Source organism: Zosterops lateralis (assembly GCF_965231275.1).
Source record: "Zosterops lateralis genome assembly, contig: HAP1_HAP1_SCAFFOLD_68, whole genome shotgun sequence".
Lineage (NCBI taxonomy): Eukaryota > Metazoa > Chordata > Aves > Passeriformes > Zosteropidae > Zosterops > Zosterops lateralis.
In genome coordinates, this window is record NW_028154601.1 from 209,962 (window position 1) to 227,865 (window position 17,904).

The 17,904-nt window shown below is 54.9% G+C and overlaps 1 long non-coding RNA gene across 1 annotated transcript; it reads right to left on the reverse strand.

Moving 5' to 3' along the window:
* Positions 1-386: 386 nt before the first annotated feature.
* LOC310923489 lies at positions 387-1,757 on the reverse strand. The gene is made up of 3 exons (XR_014592602.1): positions 1,625-1,757; positions 884-959; positions 387-696 (listed from the first exon to the last, which is right to left on the reverse strand). It is a non-coding gene; the product is annotated as an uncharacterized lncRNA (long non-coding RNA).
* Between the last annotated feature and the right edge of the window lie 16,147 nt (positions 1,758-17,904).

Sequence of the window (17,904 nt, forward strand, 5' to 3'; positions counted from 1 at the left end):
ATTCCCCACACTTGTATGGCCTTTCCTCAGCGTGAATTTTCTGGTGGCGGCTCAAGTGGGAGCTGGTGCTGAAGCTCTTCCCACATTGCTCACACTTGTAGGGCCGTTCCCTGGTGTGGATCCTCTGATGACAGATCAGGCTGGAGCTCTGGCTGAAGCTTATCCCACACTGGGGACACTTGTAGGGCCTCTCCCCGGTGTGGACGCGCCGGTGGGTGAGGAGGTTGGAGTTGTCCTTGAAGCCCTTCCTGCAGTCGGGGCAGCGGAAGGGCCTCTCCTCTGTGTGAATCCGCTCGTGCACGAGGAGATGGGAGCTGGTCTGAAACCTCTTCCCACACTGGGAACACTCAAAGGGCCTCTCCCCAGTGTGGATCATTTGGTGGCGGATGAGGCTGAATCGCCGGCGGAAGCTCTTCCCACACTCCAAGCACTTGTGGGGCTTTTCCCCATCATGATGATGCTCATGGACCACCAGCTCCGAGCCCCGACGGAAGCTCTGTTCACGTTCCAGACTCAGGGTGGCTCTTCTCTCCTCAGAGCACCCTGGGTTGGGTTTGGAGCCCCTCCTCCTGCGGGATCTCCGGGGTTTTTCATCTCCGTTGGATTCCTGCACCATGGAGCAGCTCAAAACAGCCTCTTCCATGAGGTTCTGCTGCAGGGATTTGTCCTCCCTGGTCTCCATCCTCAGCTCAGTGTCTGGGGGAGGAAGGACAAGGAGAGGATGGGATTTGCCTCCGTGCCAGAGGGAAGGGGAAGGAGATCTCCCCCAGGGCATCCCTGGCAGGGCAGTGTTGGCAGCGGGGTTGTCCTGCAGCTGGGGGCCATGCTGGGCTGGGAGATGGAGCAGGAGAGAGGGGGAAAGGGGCACTGACTTCCTCCTCACCTGCCTTCTTGTCTCGGGGCATCTTCCTCTTCCTCACAGCCTTCTCCATCCAGCCAAGGATAAGGAATGAGAAATCCTGGTTTGGGGGGAAAACAAGGGATGAACGCATTGAATTTAAAGATCTCCCTGCCCAAGTCCATCTCTAGAAGTGACCGGACATCTGGGGTCCATATAAACCTCCCAAACACCAGATTCAGCCCTGAAAATGCCTCCCAGGAGTTCCCTGTCTCAGGTCTCTCCCCTTTGGTGTTCAGGGGTTCTCCCCTGTCCCAGCTGCTGGGGGTCATGCTTGTATTGGGGATCCCCCATCTACTCGTTCTCTGCCCTACCCAGGCTGCTGGGAGTCCCAGGAATCTGAAGAGTTCCCCCCTTTCTCCATTTCCCCACTTAGGGATGCTGGGGGTTTTGAGGGTCCCGGAGTCCCTTCTCCCCTCATTCTCTTCTTTAGGGTGGAGGGGGTCCAAGGAGTCCCCCCTGCCCCTCTCCAGGCTGTTGAGGGTCCCTCCAATTGCAGCACACCTGCCTCTCTGGGCTCCCCACTTTGGGCTCCTGGGGGACACAGGGCTCTGCTCCTCCAGGCTGCCTCTGCCAGCAGCTGCCACTGGGACCCCCCCAATGTGTTCCCCAAGGGGCATTTTCCACTCAGCTTTGGAGTTCTTCATTCTCCAAACATCCTGTCCAAAAAAACCCAATCCAGAGAATCCCCAGGATATCTGGGCCCAGCTCCCCCTCCCTGGTCACCTGTAGGATGGGGGATGATGATCCCATGGGTGGGCGGCTGTGAATTCAGGGAGTGCTTGACCTCATGGTTCCTTCTCCTTTCCCTGATCCTCCTTTGTCCCTCCTCTTCCTTTTGCTCCTGCTCCTCCTCTGCCACCCCTCCTCCTCCTCCCCCAGGAGCAGGCACACCCTGGGTGCCCCGTTCCCCAACCCGTCAGCCTGCGGGAGGAGAGGGGATGGAGCTGGGACAGGTCAGAACACAAGTGTAGGGGAGTGGGGGGATCATAGGAATGGCATCACTGGGAGTGACTGGCTGTACTGGGATCATACTGGGAAGGAGTAGAAATCTGCAGGGAAGTATTGAGACCATATTAGAGGCAATTGGGATATACTGGGAGTGACTGGGATCATGCTGAGGGTGACCAGGAGTAGCTGGGAGCAAATGGGAGGAACTGGGAGTGACTGGGTTCATACTGGAAGTTATTGGAAGCAACTGGGCTTATACCGGGATCATGCTGGAGGTGACTGGGATCATACTGGTAGTGAGTGTGACTACACTGAGGCTGACTGGGACTGGTTGTGAGCAAATGGGATCATGATGGAAGGAACTGGGAGGGACTGGGAATGTGCTGGAGGGAACTGGGGTACACTGGGAGTGACTGGCATTGACTGGAACAAAAGTGAGGGTGAAATGACCAACTGGAACCATGTGGGGTACAACTGGTTCATATTGGCAGTGACTGGGACCATACTGGGCTCATCTTTGGATCATATTGGGAGTGACTGGATAATACTGGGAGTACCTGAGAGTGACTGGGAACATACCCTACACATCATCTTCCATACTGGGGGTGACTGGGAACACACTAGGAGTGTGCTGGGAGCAAATGGCATCATACTGGGACTGTCTGGGTTGATCTAGCTGGAGGCAGCTGGGACCATACTGGGAGTGATTGGAAGCAACTGGGATATTGCTGGGACCATACTGGGAGTGTTGGCATGTGACAAGGATCATACTGGAGGTTACTGGGATCATATTGGTGTCAAAAGGGATCACCTGGGATCATACTTTGGGCTACTGGGAGCAGCTGAGAGAAATTGGGATCATGCTGCAAGCAAACTGGAGAAACTGGAAATGACTGGATGTATGCTGGAGGCAACTGGCATATACTGGTCATGACTTAGATCATACTGGGATGACAATCACCTTACTAGGATCACTAGGAGTGTCTGGGAATGACTAGGGGCATACTGAGGGCAACTGGGATATACTGGGGATGACTGGGGATGACTGGGAACATGCTGGGAACAACAGGAACCATGCTGGGGAGAACTGGGACCCCACGCTGAGGGAAACGGGGCGTGAGTGGGAGTGACTGGGTCTGCACTGGCGTCTCTGGCATGTGTGGGGCCTTGCTGGGAGGGATTGGGATCATACTAGATCATACTGGCTGCAACTGGGACTGCACTGAGAGTGACTGGGAGTAGCTGTGAGCGACTGGGATCAGGCTGGAAACAACAGGAGACAACTGGGAGTACAGGGAACATGCTGGGAGCAACTGGGATACACTGGGAGAGACTGAAACCACAGTGGGGCTAAATGGGAGCAACTGGAACCAGCCTGGATGTAAAGGGAGCAGCTGTGGCCATGCTGGGGTCATACTGGAAGTGGCTGGGATCACACTGAGAATGACTGGAATAGTACTGGGAGTATCTGAGGGAGAGTGGGTTCATACTGGAACCAGATTGGGAGTGACTGGAAAGGTGCTGGCTGTGACTGGAACCATGCTGGAGGTGACTGGAAGCAACTGGGCCCACACTGAGAGTGACAGGGAGTCACTCAGGGCATGACTGGAATCATACTGGGAGTGTCTGGGAGTGACTGGGGTCATACTGGAGGTGACTGGAATCAGACTGGGGGTGACTGAGTGCAACTGGGATCATCCTTGGAGCCACTGGAATTACAGCAGGTGTAAACAGATCCTGACTGGGGGTTACTGGGAGCTACTGGGCCCTTGTTGGGAGGAAAATGTGGACACATTGGGAGCAACTGGGATCAACTGGAAGGTACTGGAACCATGCTGAGGGGAATGAGACCACAACTGGGGAAACTGGATGAATACTGGGAGCAACTGGGACCACACTTTAGGCAACTGCCAGAAACTGGGATCATGCTGGGGGCAACTGGGAGTAACTGGGAAAGACTGGGATCATTCTGAGGTGATCAGAACCTTACTGGGGCAACTGGGATATGCTGGGAATGTCTGTGACCATACTGGGGGAAACTGGAACCACACTGGGAAACAGCTGGGACCATGCTGGGGACAACTGGGACAGCACTGGGGGCAACTGGGAGTGACTGGGACTATGTTACGAGGGACTGAGATTCTTCTAAGGACAGCTGGGATCATACTGGGAGGAACTGGGAACAACTGAAACTATTTTGCCAGCAACTGGCATCATACTGGGATCACAGTGAGAGCAACTGGATCCCTGCTGGGTGAGACTGGGATCACACTGAGGGTGACTGGCCTCATACTGGGATTGACTGGGAGTGGCTGTGAGCAACTGGAATCATGCTGAAAGCAACCGGGAGGAACTGGGAGCATGCTGGGAGCATGCTAGGGGTGACTGGGATATACTGGGAGAGACTGGGAGCCATGAGGATCACACTGGAGGCTACTGGGGCCATACTGGTATTGACAGGGAGCAACTGGGATCACACTGCGGGCCACTGGGATCATACTGGGAGTGGCTGTAATAATCCTGGGATTACAGTGGGTGTGACTAGACCCTGACTGCGGGTTACTGGGAGCTACCAGGCCTGTGCTGAGAGCCCACTGGGGATATACTGGGAGGAAGTGGGAATGACAGGATGCATACTGGTGACAACTGGGATGTGCTGGGAGTGTCTGAGACCATGCAGGTGGTGTCTGAGACCATGCAGGTGGTGTCTGGGACCACACTGGGAGCCACTGGGAATGTGCTGGAGGGAACAGGGACTATACTGGGGGCAACTGGGGGCAATTGTGAGTGACTGGGGCCCTGCTGGGAGAGACTGGCATCATACTGGACTCATACTGGCATTGTACTGGGAGTTACTGGGGCTGTGCTAGGGGCAACTGGGAGTACTGGGAACACACTGGATGAAAGAGGGAGGAACTGGGAGCAGCTGAAATCCTGCTGGGGGAAAATTGCATCATAATGGGGAATGACTGGGAGTGACTGAGCTCAAACTGGGATTGCCATGGAAACTGGAACCACACGGGGGAGGGGGCTCTGGGCTCATCCTGGGAGCAGCCACTGCTGGCACCGGGACCCCCGAACCCCTTTCCCGGCCATCCCGCCCCTCCAGCCCCAGCACCCCCCAACGGGGTCCCGGCAGTCCCAGGGGTCCCCTCCCCCTTCCCGGGCAGCCCAACCCCCACCGCGGGGGGACCCGCATCCCCCCGCCCCCCGCCGGGGCTCTACCGACACCGAGACCCCCCAAAAACACCTCCCGGGGACCCCCCGATGTCCCCTCGAGGGGCAGCTGCGGCTCGGCTTTGGAGACCTGCCAGCTCCAAACATCCCCCCAAAAACCCCAAACCCAGGGACCCCAAACCCGGGATATTTGGGACGAGCTCCCCCTCCCCGGGCACCTGCGGGATGGGGCCGATGGTCCCGGGGGGCTGCGGGTTCAGGGAGCGCTGGAGCCGCCCGCTCCCTCCTCTGCTCTTCTTCCTCCCTTTTCCGGCTGCCGCTCCGCCTCTTCCTCCCTCCCTCCTCCTCCTCCTGCCCCGTTCCCGAGCCCCTCGCAGCCCGCGGGACGAGCGGGGATGGAGCCGGGAAAGGTCGGAACGCAGAGAGGGCTGGAGAGGATGGCGGGAGTGGGAGTGACTGGGATGTACTGGGATCGTACTGGGAGCAGCTCCTGGGTGAATGAGTTATACTGGGATCATAGTGGGAGTGTGTGGGTGCACCGCGATGGCCGCAGCCATCAAGGGGGATCCAGATGGGATCCCACCACTCCAGGGGTGTTTTTTCCTCCCCATTTTAGGGTGTTTGTGGGGCCACAGCGCCAGAAGCCCCTTTGAAGGGAGGATCATGACGGCTTTAAGTGACATTTTTAGGGTGCTCCCCATTCCAAGCCCCTGTGTTGGATGTTTTGCTCCCCCGTGGTGGATTTTTGGGATTCTCTCTACCATGGCCGCTTTAAGAGCCGCCGCTGTTGTCGGTTCTCACTGTAACTCCCCTTAAAAGGGCAACACCACCCCCGTTGATTCCGGCAGCGGAGCCTCGGGGGGGTTTGGGGGTGCCGGGAGGGTTTGGGGGTTCCGGGTGATGCCGATGGTGGCGATGGGGACCCCGTGCTGGGTATAAACTTTAGCGAGGGGATCCCGGGGAGGTTTTGTGGAATGCGGAGGGGTTTTTGGGGTCACGGTGGATTTTTTGGAGTTCCCGAGGAAGGTTTTCAGCGGTCCCGAAGGGGGAGAGGGGGGATTAGTTGATTCCAGGGGGAAGCCAAGGCTGTTTTGGGGTACCTGCCGGTGATGGAGATGGGGACCCCGTGCCAGGTATAAACCTTCTCAAGGGGGTCAGGGGGGTGTTGGGAGGTCCTGCTGGAATTTTGATGTCCTGAGAGGGTTTTGGGGGGCTCTATATGGGGTTTTGCGGTCTTGGGGCGTATTCGAAGGGTCCAGGGATGTTTTTGGGATCCCGGGGAGGGTGGGGTGTCCCGAGGGGTGTTGGGGGTTCCCGTGAGGTTTTGGGGGTCCCTGGGCGGGGCCGGTGACAGAGCTGGGACCCCGTGCCGGGTCTGAACCTTCTCACTGTGCACGGGCAGCATCAGCGTGTTCAGGGAGATCCTGGGGCCCGGGGGGTCACCCCAAATCCCAGGGGGCCCCAAATGCTCAGGGACCCCTGAAGTGCCCTCAGCGCTGGATCTGCTGCAGGCAGGGGGGCACCAGCACTCGGCCCCCACCCCCCACCATCACAGGGGGGCAGGAACGGGGGAGGGGCACGCACAGGTCGGGGGGACCCCCAAAGTCCTGGGGGAGGGGACACGGGAGGACTCCCAGGAATCCCCGTGGGGGGATGAGGGGGGACCCAGGAGAAGTTTGAGGGGGCTGGGTGGGTCATGGGAGGACCCCCAGAGTCTTGTGGGGGGTGGGAATGGCAAAGAACAGGGAGACCCCCAGGATGGGTTTGGGGGGGGGGGACCGGATTGGAGCTTCCCTGGCAGTGGGATGGGGATGAGACCTACCCATGGAATTCCCATGGGAATAGGATGGCAGTGAGATCCAGCTACAGAATTCCCATGGGAATGGGATGGCAGTGAGATCCAGCTACAGAATTCCCATGGGAATGGGATGGCAGTAAGATCCAGCTACAGAATTCCCATGGGAATGGGATGGCAGTGGGGTCCATCCTTGGAGGTGCCATGGGAATTCCCATGTTTCCAAATTTCGCCCTCCCAAATCCTACATTTCCAAATCCCACATTCCCATGGGAATTCTACCCTCCCCACCTTTAGGCTCCAGTGCCTCCCCCCCATATCTGACACATTTCCGGAGACATTCCAGGCAGGTGTGCCCCGGGGGATTTGCCAATTCCCCAGCCTGGATCTCCTCGTGTTTCGGGCACCTCTTGGTGACCTGGGCAGCGCCGTTGGCCACCAGGAATCCCCCGGATCCCGGCTGGAAGGAGAGGAATTCCCGCCGGTTGGAGCCGAGCCCATCGGATCCGCGGACGCTGCGGGGGGACTGGAGGTGACGGCCGGGAACCTCCTGCAGCGTGTGGAGACCTGGGGAGGGATTGGACCCACGGAGACCCGCGGGATTGTGTCCCAGCCCCAGGGAGCCCCATTCCAGCCCGACGGAGCCCCCGAGTCTGATGGAGACGCGCAGAGGCTCATGCCAGTCCCTTGGATCCGCATGGATGCACGTCCCAGTGCCCCAGATCCCGGCGCGGCCCCGCGGATCCCCCGGGCAGCCCCACAGGTGCCGTGGCAGCTCCAGAGATCCCCCAGCCCCGGCTCCCCGGGCCGAGCCCCGCTCTGGCTGTGCCGCTCCTGCAGCACCTGCAGCTCCCTGGTGGCCCCGGGCCGGTGCCGCTCCTTGTGCCGGCTCCGGCCATCCCAAAATCCCGGCTCGGCTCCGGCCATCCCAAAATCCCGGCTCGGCTCCGGCCGCCATCCCCGGCGCTGGAAGGGGATCCCATCCAGGGACCCCATGGACAGGAACTGCGGGAAGCCCGGGCCGGGCTCCGACAGCGCCACGGGCAGCGACCGCAGGGAGAGGAGAACTGGGGGGACACGGAGATTTGGGGGCTGGGGGGTCACGGGTGAAGGAAAGGAGCAACGGGGAGGGCAGGGAAGGGGCTTTGGGGGTGCCAGGGTTTAGAAAAGGGGAGGCTGAGGGTGGGTAGAGATGGGATGAGTGGGGTTAAAGCGGTTCCTATACTTAGGAAAGGGAGCTCCAAGGGTCCCCGTTATAGCCACTCCCATCAAAAGGTGGGAAAACACGGGATGGTTGGGAATAGGGGTCCCGGGTGATCTCAGTGATGAGGAAAGGAGGGGCTGGGTGCTGGGAATGGCAGAAATAGGGGTCCAGTGGGTCTCTGGGTGAAGGAAAAGGGGGCTCTGGTGGCAGGGAGAGGCGGGATGTTCGGGAAAGGGCTGCAGTGGTTGTTGGTGCCGGATCAGGGGGTGCAGGGGGACCCCATGGCCGGGAATGGGGGTTCGGGGGGATGGCGGCGCCCAGAAATGGAGGTTTCGGGGGGGGGGGGGGGGGGGGGGTGTCTCTCTTTGCTGCCCGCCAATGGCAGCCCGAGTATTTAGTGACGTCAGCGGTGGCCGTGCAGATCAGAACGTGCCCGAGAGAGCGCGGGGGGAGCGCGCGGCGGAATTCCCGAGAATTCCCCGAGATCTCCTCCGGGCATCCCCCGGGACCCCTAGGCCGGGCTGTGCTCAACTCCCGCCGCCTGCGCTCAAAATCTGCCGGGACCCCGCGGGGTTCGGCCCAAAGCGGGGGAAGCCCCGCGACCTGCGGATCCATTTTTTCCTGCGGCTGCGGCTCCCACCCCCAGCGGAGCGGGAATGGGCGCGGGGACTCCGATCCCTGATTCCCAATCTCCTTCCCTCGCTCTCTCTTGTGCTCTCCCTTTCCTTCGGGCAATCATCAATGCCAGAGCGGCTGGAGAGCCCCGTGCCCAGCTCGGGTTTCCCAGGAAAGGGAGGTCTGGGGGTGAGGAGCCCCGGGCTGGGCGGGAATGGGGGTCCGGGGGTCCCCGGACTGACGGAAACCGGGAATGCAGGGACTGGGAGAGGAGGATACCCGGGAAAGGGGGTGCAGGGGGGTGTTGGTGCAGGATAAAGGGGTGCAGGGGGTCCCAGAGCTGGGGAAGGAGATGCGAGGGGGTCCCAGTGCCCAGGAATGGGGATTCGGGGGGGGCTTCCCAAAGCCCCTCCCAGGGGGTGCAGGAGCTGGGTCAGGAGCTGTGGGGAGAGAAAAGGGGATGAGCCCGGCATGGGGCAGGGGGAACATGGGGGAGTCACAGGCGCTCCGAGGGGGGGACATGAGCCCCGGGGAACCCCCCCTCACCTCCTGCAGTGGAGGCTGAGCCTCAGCCCCGGCAGGCGGAGCCAAGACGGAGCCCCCAAGCCCCGGCAGCAACTGGGGGGGGGGGGGGTGTCCGGCGGCAGCTCCGGGGGCGGGAGGGGCAGGACCCGGGAAAGGGAGGTGGCTGCCGGGAAGGGACCGGGATGGGCTGGGACAGGGACCGGGATGGGCTGGGACACCAACATACACTGGCATACACAGGGATACAGTGGGATACACCGGGATACACCAGGCCCAGGACTGGGAGCCACTGGGAGCAGGATCAGAGCACACTGGGACCCAGCAGGACCAGAGCTGGGGAACAGAGATCAGAGTGGTAACAAGTGGGATATACTGGGATTAGACTGAGAGTGACTGGGATTAGACTGAGAGTGACTGGGTTTGTACTGGTGGAAACTGGAACCTTAATGGGCCAAGAGGATGTGACTGGGAGTGACTATGAATATGTCAAGGGCAACTGGGATATACTGGGAGTGTCTGTGACCATACTGGGGGTGACTGGGAACACACTGAGAGTGACTAGGAGTGACTGGGTCTACACTGAAGGCAACTGGGGTTGACTGGGACCATGCTGGGGGAGACTGAGATCATAGTGGACTCATACTGGGATCATACTTGTGTCAGGGTCTGCAAATATATGCGGGGAACCTGATGGTTTGTTTTAAGGATCTCAGAACGCAAAAGACACAGTGGGAGACAACTCAGTTTACTTAAACAAAAATGCACCTTTATTTAGTGCCAACAAATGCGATAGTGGGGAGAGAAAATAAGGAATAGTAAGAAAGATAGAGAAAGAGGGGAAGGGGATTACAGCTACCAACGTGGAGGGATGAGTCCTCGAGGCCTAGAGATGCCTATAGATGCGATCTCCAGTGGGGTGATCACAAAAGTGAGTGGGGGTCTCCAGAGATTTTATAGGTTGGTCAAGGCGGGGAGCAAAGCGAGGGGCACAGAGCCAAAGTGGGAACCACCTGTGTTGAGGTTGGATGCTCAGGAACAAGCTGCAAACTGTACCTCTGGTACAGACAGACAGTTTGGACAGGCAGCCTCGGCTCAGTCCACTGTGACCAGTTCCATTGTTCTTGCACTCTGTTCTCATGGAGATGCATTCCAGTCCTCTGAGACTTGGCAAACGTTCCACCTCAGCCAGGCCAGGGGCTCCCTTCAGAGTCTGGGGTCCCAGTCCCCAACCATTGGAGACAGTCGTGAGGCATATCACATCTTTGGACAGACTGACAACTGGGAATGACTGGGTCTATGATAGGGGCAACTGAGAGCAACTGGGATCAGACTGGGAGGAAACTGGAGCTACTGAGATTATACTGGGGGCAACTGGGATCATGATGGCATCAGAATAGGGTCATACTGGGAGTGACTGGATCTATGCTACTGGGATTACACTGGGAGGAAATAGGACCATTCCATTTCCAGCTGGGGACAACTGGCATCACACTGGGAGCAAATGGCAGTACACTGAGACTGATTGGGCTCATTCTGGAATCACTGGGGGAACTGGCCCAGCTGGGGCTCAAGGTTGTTCTCCCTCAGGGCTGCCCCAGGTCCTGCTGCCATGCCCAGCCCAACAGAGCTGAGGGACAGGGGACAGCTGAGGGACAGGGGACAGCTGAGGGACAGGGGACAGCTGAGGGACAGGGCACACAGGTAACATGGCCTGGCCCAGGGACACTGAGCTCCAACACTTTGGGCTGTTGTGCCCAGGCTGTTTCCCTCGGGCTGCCGGCACAGGCCAAGGGGGGAAAATCCCTGCCACAAACTGTTGTTTGCTTTAAGCTTTGCTCTGGAACATTCCCAAGGAGCCACCTGCAGGGGCTGGAGCCCGGCCAAGTGCCCTGGGCCACCAAAGCCGCTCAGGCAGTGCCCTCCTGCCCCGGACAGGGCAGAGAACACCCAAGGAAAGGCTCATGCTGGGCTCAGGGCAGGGACAGGGCACTCCCCTGGCGCTGCCACGGCCACAGCAGAGCCGGCCTGGGGACAGGATTGGCATTTATGGCCCATGGAATCCCAGCAGGGATTGCTTTTCATGTCACTGCTGTCATTGCATTGGTCATCCATTCAAATCATTTCCCCATGGAATTCCCATGGCAGTGGGCTCAGGGGGAGATCTATCCATGGAATTCTCACCTGACTGAGATGAGAGTGAAATCCAGCCATGGAAAATCCATGGGAATTTCTGCATTCCCAAGTCCCTGATTTTTGAATCCCACATTCCCATAAAAATTTCCCTTCCCCTCCCATACCCACCTTTGTGCTCCAGAACCTCCCAACCATGTATTTTGGGAGTCTTTCCAAACAGATGTGTCCCAGATAATGCTTCGTCTGCTCCACCTGCAGCGTGTGGAGATCTGGGAATGAGGAGAGAAGGGACCCATGGAATTGTGTTCCAGCCCTGTTGGAAACCAGATAGAAATCCCCTAGGACCCCGTACACACAGGCTTAGAGGCAGAAAAGAGTGCAGGGGTTGGTTTGAAACCTTTGAAGAAACTGAGATCCATAAAGTCACACAGACGTGAAGTGGGAATATAAATTTTAATTTTAGGTGAGTAAAAATACGCCTTAAGTGCCTTAAGCAAAGAAGGGACTGTATTAGTTGATAGAAAAGCCCTAAAGTCCAGTTTAAAGTTCAGTAGCATTACTTTGTACAAAGATAAATAAATCCTAGACATAATAAAACATAACAGAGCATTGCTAACATTGCTAGGCAGAATAGATAGGCTGTAGGCATAGGCCCTTGTGTAAGAAATGACCACCATTGGTCACAGAACTCTTTTAGACCAGGATAGGTGCAAAAAGACAGGAAGAGCATCGTGTTTGTAGCTGATTGGATGATTTAGGAATAGAATGCATTGTATTGTGGGTGCTGCTGCTGCTGCTGCTTCTGCTTGGGACATGGGGGCTCTATGCTGGAAGGCATTTTGCATAATGGCACGGACTGGAACACTCTGACCTTGGTGAGACTCATCCAGCCATGTAACAAACTAGTTTTACAACAAGCAGCACCTCTCTTGTTCCTCGCTTGGCCTGCTCCAACTTGTCAGCTGTCCATCAGCAATGTGCCCGCTGCTCCTGCGTGCTGCCAGTCCTTCCCTGGCAGTGACAGCAGGAGCTGCTCCTGCCACCGGCCAGCTCCTCTCCCTGGAGTCCCTTCCCGTGCTGGCAGCACCAGCTCCCTCTTGCCTTGAGCCAAATGCCTGCCTGCACCTTGGGCTGCCTTTGCCAGCTCTCTTTTCCCAAGCTTTTGACTCTCAGGCTTCTGCCCCAGCCCACAGACATTTGTTATTGCCATCACCTGCCAGTTTTACACCATGAACCATTCTGGTTTTACCTAAGAGGTGAATCGTGAAGATTGTGGTGCTTTCTTGTCCACAATGTCCTGTTAAGACCAAGAACACGCTGTTCTTACAGCTTGGATTGTGGCTGTTCCTACACCATTTATTCCACACTGCATGACTAAAGAAGATCTATCCTTTTCCTTACTAAGCTGAAGCTACAGCTTAGTGCAAATATGTGTTAAAAGAGAATGAATGCCATAATCCCCCTTTTAATTTTCGGTCAGTAGTGGATACCTCCTTAAAGGATACAGAACAACTCCAAAATGTTGTGCATACAATGAAGAAAACGCAACCCAAATTTTCCTCTGGATGACAAAGTTAGAAAACCTGTATTATTAATCCGTATCAGTGCTGTTTACCACATCTAGTTAAACTGACAAGAAATGTAGCTGATTTTCTCCACACTGAGGCAGCTTTGCAATGAAGCAGCAGCATGTCATGATGCTAAATAAGAATCTGGCATTACCTATAAGGTTCACTGCTACAAAGTATATCAGTACACAGCAAGGCAGATTGGGTTATCACAGTTATTCCTCCCCTCCTGTACACCCCATTGTCTCCTCTGAGAAGACACAGGCTATGAAAACAAGACAAGGTTGGTACCTATTTTTCTTCTCCCCCAAGACTTGTTAGACACCATGTTTTCTTAAAGTACTGCATGTGCCTCTCCCCAGCTTGCTTCTTTCTCATTCTACAAAAGAAGAGAGCCGAAGGAGTTGGAGGCATGTGAGTGCCTGATCTCTCTTTCCCTCTACAGGCTCTGCCTCCCCAAGCCTTGGTTACCTGCTGTTCTTTGGCATGAGAGTCATTCCAGCCCAAAACACAAGGGCAGTGGCCTTGAGCTGCAAATCCTCTCTCTGCAATGGGATTGCTTTGACCCTGCAGCCTCCATGGGCAAGGGCGTTGTGGGAGCAGGGGCCATGACAGCCTGTGCCCTGCACACAGAGCCAGGAAAAGGAGCAGATCCTGCTGCCTTCTGCTGCTGCTGATCCAAGCAGCAACTCCCCTGGGAGTTCCTCCAGGGAACTTCACACCAAGGGCTTCCATCACTGTTGTGGCTGGGAGAACTTGTTGCTTCCCAGTTCTCCCCGATCCTTGTGGATTCTGGAGTGTGTCAGCACAAGTGTCCATGGCCCTTCCTTCATGCCCAGCCTGCAGCAGTCCCAGTCCCTGTTGCCTCCCCCTTGCTGCAGCTCCTGGGCCAAAGTGCTGCCAAAGGCAGCAGAGCTGGCTCAGGATCCCTGTTGGCTCCTGGCTTCCAGGATCACCTTCAGAAGGACACTTGGAGCGCTTCCTGAAGAGCTGCCTGTGGCATGGGGAGTGGATTTGTCCTCCCTGGGTGGCTCTGGTTGGAGCTGGACAGTCCGTGGAGTCCTGGAGTTTTCTCAGCAGCCTTTGCAGTGAGTTCTTGGCCAAGGTGTGGCTCTGCTGCCATCCCAAATTTGTGCTTGCCTTGCCCAGCCTGAGTGCAAGTGGGGCATGTGCTGGGCATGGCTGGAGATTTTCATGGACAAAATCCTCCCCATCATCACATTTACATTTGTTCATAGCTCTGGACATCACAAATCTACACTTCTTTTAATGGAAACACTGAATTGCTTGGTGATTGTTACATCTGCAATACACAGTATATACACAGTACAAATACACAAAAATCAATTAAGTTGAAAAATGCAATTTATTTTAAATGGCTACAACAGCACTGCCAGTATAGAAACATACTAATATCAATTCAAGCTTATAAAACTAGTTTATTGTTACAAATGTGCTATGTAAATAGATACAAATATAAACTTCAGTTTAAAAAACTAATTTATTGCAACCTTCTACAACCACTCACTATACACAAATATGAATTGAAATTTAACAGTTTAATTAATTACGTATTGCTACAACTGTACAGCCAATATACAAATTAAAGAATATAAGTATGCCTCTCTAAGGAATCCTAGACTCCATACTAAAGAAATAGAATTCTAGAAATATAAAACTCAGTACATATTTAAATATTTGTACCCACATACTTGTACAGTATACAGATGTACTTACATAATTCATATTACATATGACATAAATATATATGAAGATATATATAAATACACACATAACCAACCTATCTATAAATATAGAAATATTAATGTACCACTACAAGAATCTTTACAATCCCGTCAACACAACTATACAGCTATACTTTTGAACAAGTATGTCAGGATAAATACAGATGTAAACAAATCAATACATGCATCAATAGAAAAATATACATACATATATAATACACCAGTACAAGTACCAATCTACATAAGTAAATAACCATCAACTTCTAACACTCTCAGTCCAACTGTATCCATCCCTAACTACAACTCCATCAGCATTGATTGCAGCTGCCCAAGTTCCCGGGCTCTCCCTTGGTCTCTTCCTCCTGTGCAGAGCAGCTCTCCTGGACAGGGACACCAGATGGCACATCTGGGGAGCAAAGGGAACACTGAGTCAGGATTGATTGGGACGTTTCCCTTGGCAGCACCTGCACTTCAGTCAGGGAAGGGAAAGTCTCAGCACCTCCCCAGGAGGGTTAGAAAGAAAAAGTTTGGCCAAAGCCCATGGCCAAAGCCCAGGCCACCCTCACCCCCAGCCTGCCTGACCGGCCCTGCAGCCTCACCCGGGCTCTGGGCTGGCAGCAACAGCTCCCTGGTCACTGCTGGGGCTGGTGGCCTTCAGCTTCTCCCTGCTGCCTCCTGTCAGTCTGCTCTTGTCCCGAGGGTCTGCAGGGCAGCTGTGGCCAAAGTGGAGCCTCTGCAATTGGTTCCAAGGCCTGGCAGAGCTGCAGGCCCCAAGCCCTCTGTGCTCCCTGCTGACCCCTCCATCCCCTCAGCCCCACCGTCCCCTCGGGAAACCCCTGGCCCCCTTTGGTTTCTTCAGCCCCTCACAGTCCTCTCACCCCACTCAATCCCTTCTGACCCATCATATGTTCCCTTAGAGCCTCCACTCCCCTCAGCCTGTGCCACTTCTCTGTCCCCTCATTTCCACCGTGGCCCTCTGCTCCCCCACAGCCCTCAGTGCCCCCAGCAGCTCAAGGTCACCGTCCCTGCAGCGTCAGCGCCTCCTCAGCCCCCTCAGCCCCCTGTGTCTCACCGTCCTGCAGCAGCTCCTCAGGGGACAGTGCCTGGGGCCACCAGCAGCTCCCGGGGCTCCAGGGACACCCGGGGCTGGAACTGCTGCTCCGCCCAGCCCGGCCGCCAGCTCGGACCCAGCACAGACACAGGGGACACGGGGGGCACAGGGGGAAAGGCACAAAGGGAGAGAGGGAAAGAAGTTAAAAGCTAGGCTATACCTTTACAGATATTAATTTTTGTACCTAAACACCCATGTAGCCAGAAGTATATAACTATGCACATTTATAAAAATAAATATATAACTATAAAAATATAACTATCCAAAGAGATGTAACTATTTCTAAAAATGTAACTATGCATACGTGATTATACCTATATAAATGCAAATATATATATATATAAAAATATCTCTAGAGGTCTCTACCTATATAGGCATATAAACACAATTAAAAATCTATAAATATTCTGTATATCTATAAATAACAATTTTATAAGTATATAAATAGAACTAAAGGAGTCTAAACATATCCCTATAGACAGAGGGATTCTACCTGCCTGGTAGTCACAGGCTCTCCCTCTGTCTCTTCCTGCCATGCAGGGCACCCCTCCAGGAGATGTCGATCACATGGGATCTGGGAAGGAAAGAGAACCCTGAGTCAATATTGGCCCTTGAGCACATTTCCCTTGGGCAGCAATTGTCCTTCTAGCACCGACTGTAAAAGATGGCCTGAAAGGCAGACTCTCACTTGGGAATGTGAAGCCTGCTCTTTGGAGAACAGGGATCCTTCCACATTTCCAAAACTGTGTAAAGCATTGAAGTGCTTTAATAAAGTCTCAGCACTCGCAGTGCAAATGGCACCACAAGAGCTTAAACACAGACAGTCCCAATTCCCCCAAAGAAGCCCAGCCTTGTTCTTTCTCTGTGCTGACAGACAGACCTCAGCCCACGCTGAAATGGCTGAAACTGAAGGGTGCTGTGAGCCGAGTTACAAACCAAATTGGCACACATGGGTTGGTGACACAACTCCCACAAGGGCAGGTTTAGTCCCTGCTCCCTTGCCATAGCAGAGGACTCAGTGTCAGAGCCTCTGGAGAAGCGTGGAGGGCAGGCCTCAGGGAGGTTGTGCCCATGCAGGATTGGAACTAAAGGCACCAGGAAGCACCAGACCTGCAGACAGGAACTCAACTCTTGTGATCTCCCTTCCTGTCACAGGCAGGCTCAGAGCAGCCATCTCACACCTCTCTAAACCAATGTGGGCTCTCTCCTTACCAGGCTCCTCGGGCTCTGGGGAACTGTTCCTGCAGCTCTCGGTGCCAGATGAAACTTCCTCTGCTGCAGTCCTGTTCACAGCCTCCTGTCCTGAAGACTCAGGGGCAACATTAATATTCCCCTTGAAAGAAAAGCAGAAAGAAAGGAACCCAAAGATCATTCAGTATTTTCTTGGAATCACATCAGGGATACAGTAACTGTTCTCCACTCCCAAAGGCCAGGTAACACCAGGGGAACACTGCCCACACAGTTCACATGACAAGTGTTTTAAACTCAGGATTTGGGTGGCCAAGGTGAAACTCAAGCTCTTACAAAATGATCTTTGATGCAAAACAAGAATGCAGAAAACCAGAAGACACCGAGTGAGGAGACGTGTCCTCACGCTCTGACCCTGGCTTATCCCACCAGCTGGAAGCAATCAGCCAGCAGAAAGCCTGGGGCTCTCCTCGTTGCCAACGTGGCTGTCAGCAAGGCCAGAGCTGGCTCCCAGCACTGCCCAGGGCTGTGTGCTGCAAACCCACAGGCAAAGCACAAATTCTGCCTGGGAGTCTCACCACCCCCACCCAACTGCTCAGACAGTCCAGCACAAGGTGGTGCTTTTTGGAGCCCTCTGCTGCTGCCCCATATGTAGGGCCCAGGCAAACATTGATGGACCTAGTCTGTTTCCAGGATCCAATTTTCCAGTGCCAAAAATCTGTAAATTTGGAGGGTAGAAAAGAAAACCAACCCAAAAGACATGGAAAGTCAGACAACCAAGTAGTGTTTCTATTCCTCTGAGGAAGTGAATTCCCAAGATTCAGCACCTGCAAATTACCTTTGGGCAGAAAGATATTCTCACTAGGACCAGCTGCAGAATATTCATCTCCTCTGCAAAAGCCCATCCCTCAGAATTCTAAAGATTCTAAGGATGGTTCAGAGACTGCAAGGTTTCCTTTTAGTACAGAATAAAATGCTTTTAAAAACTGCCATG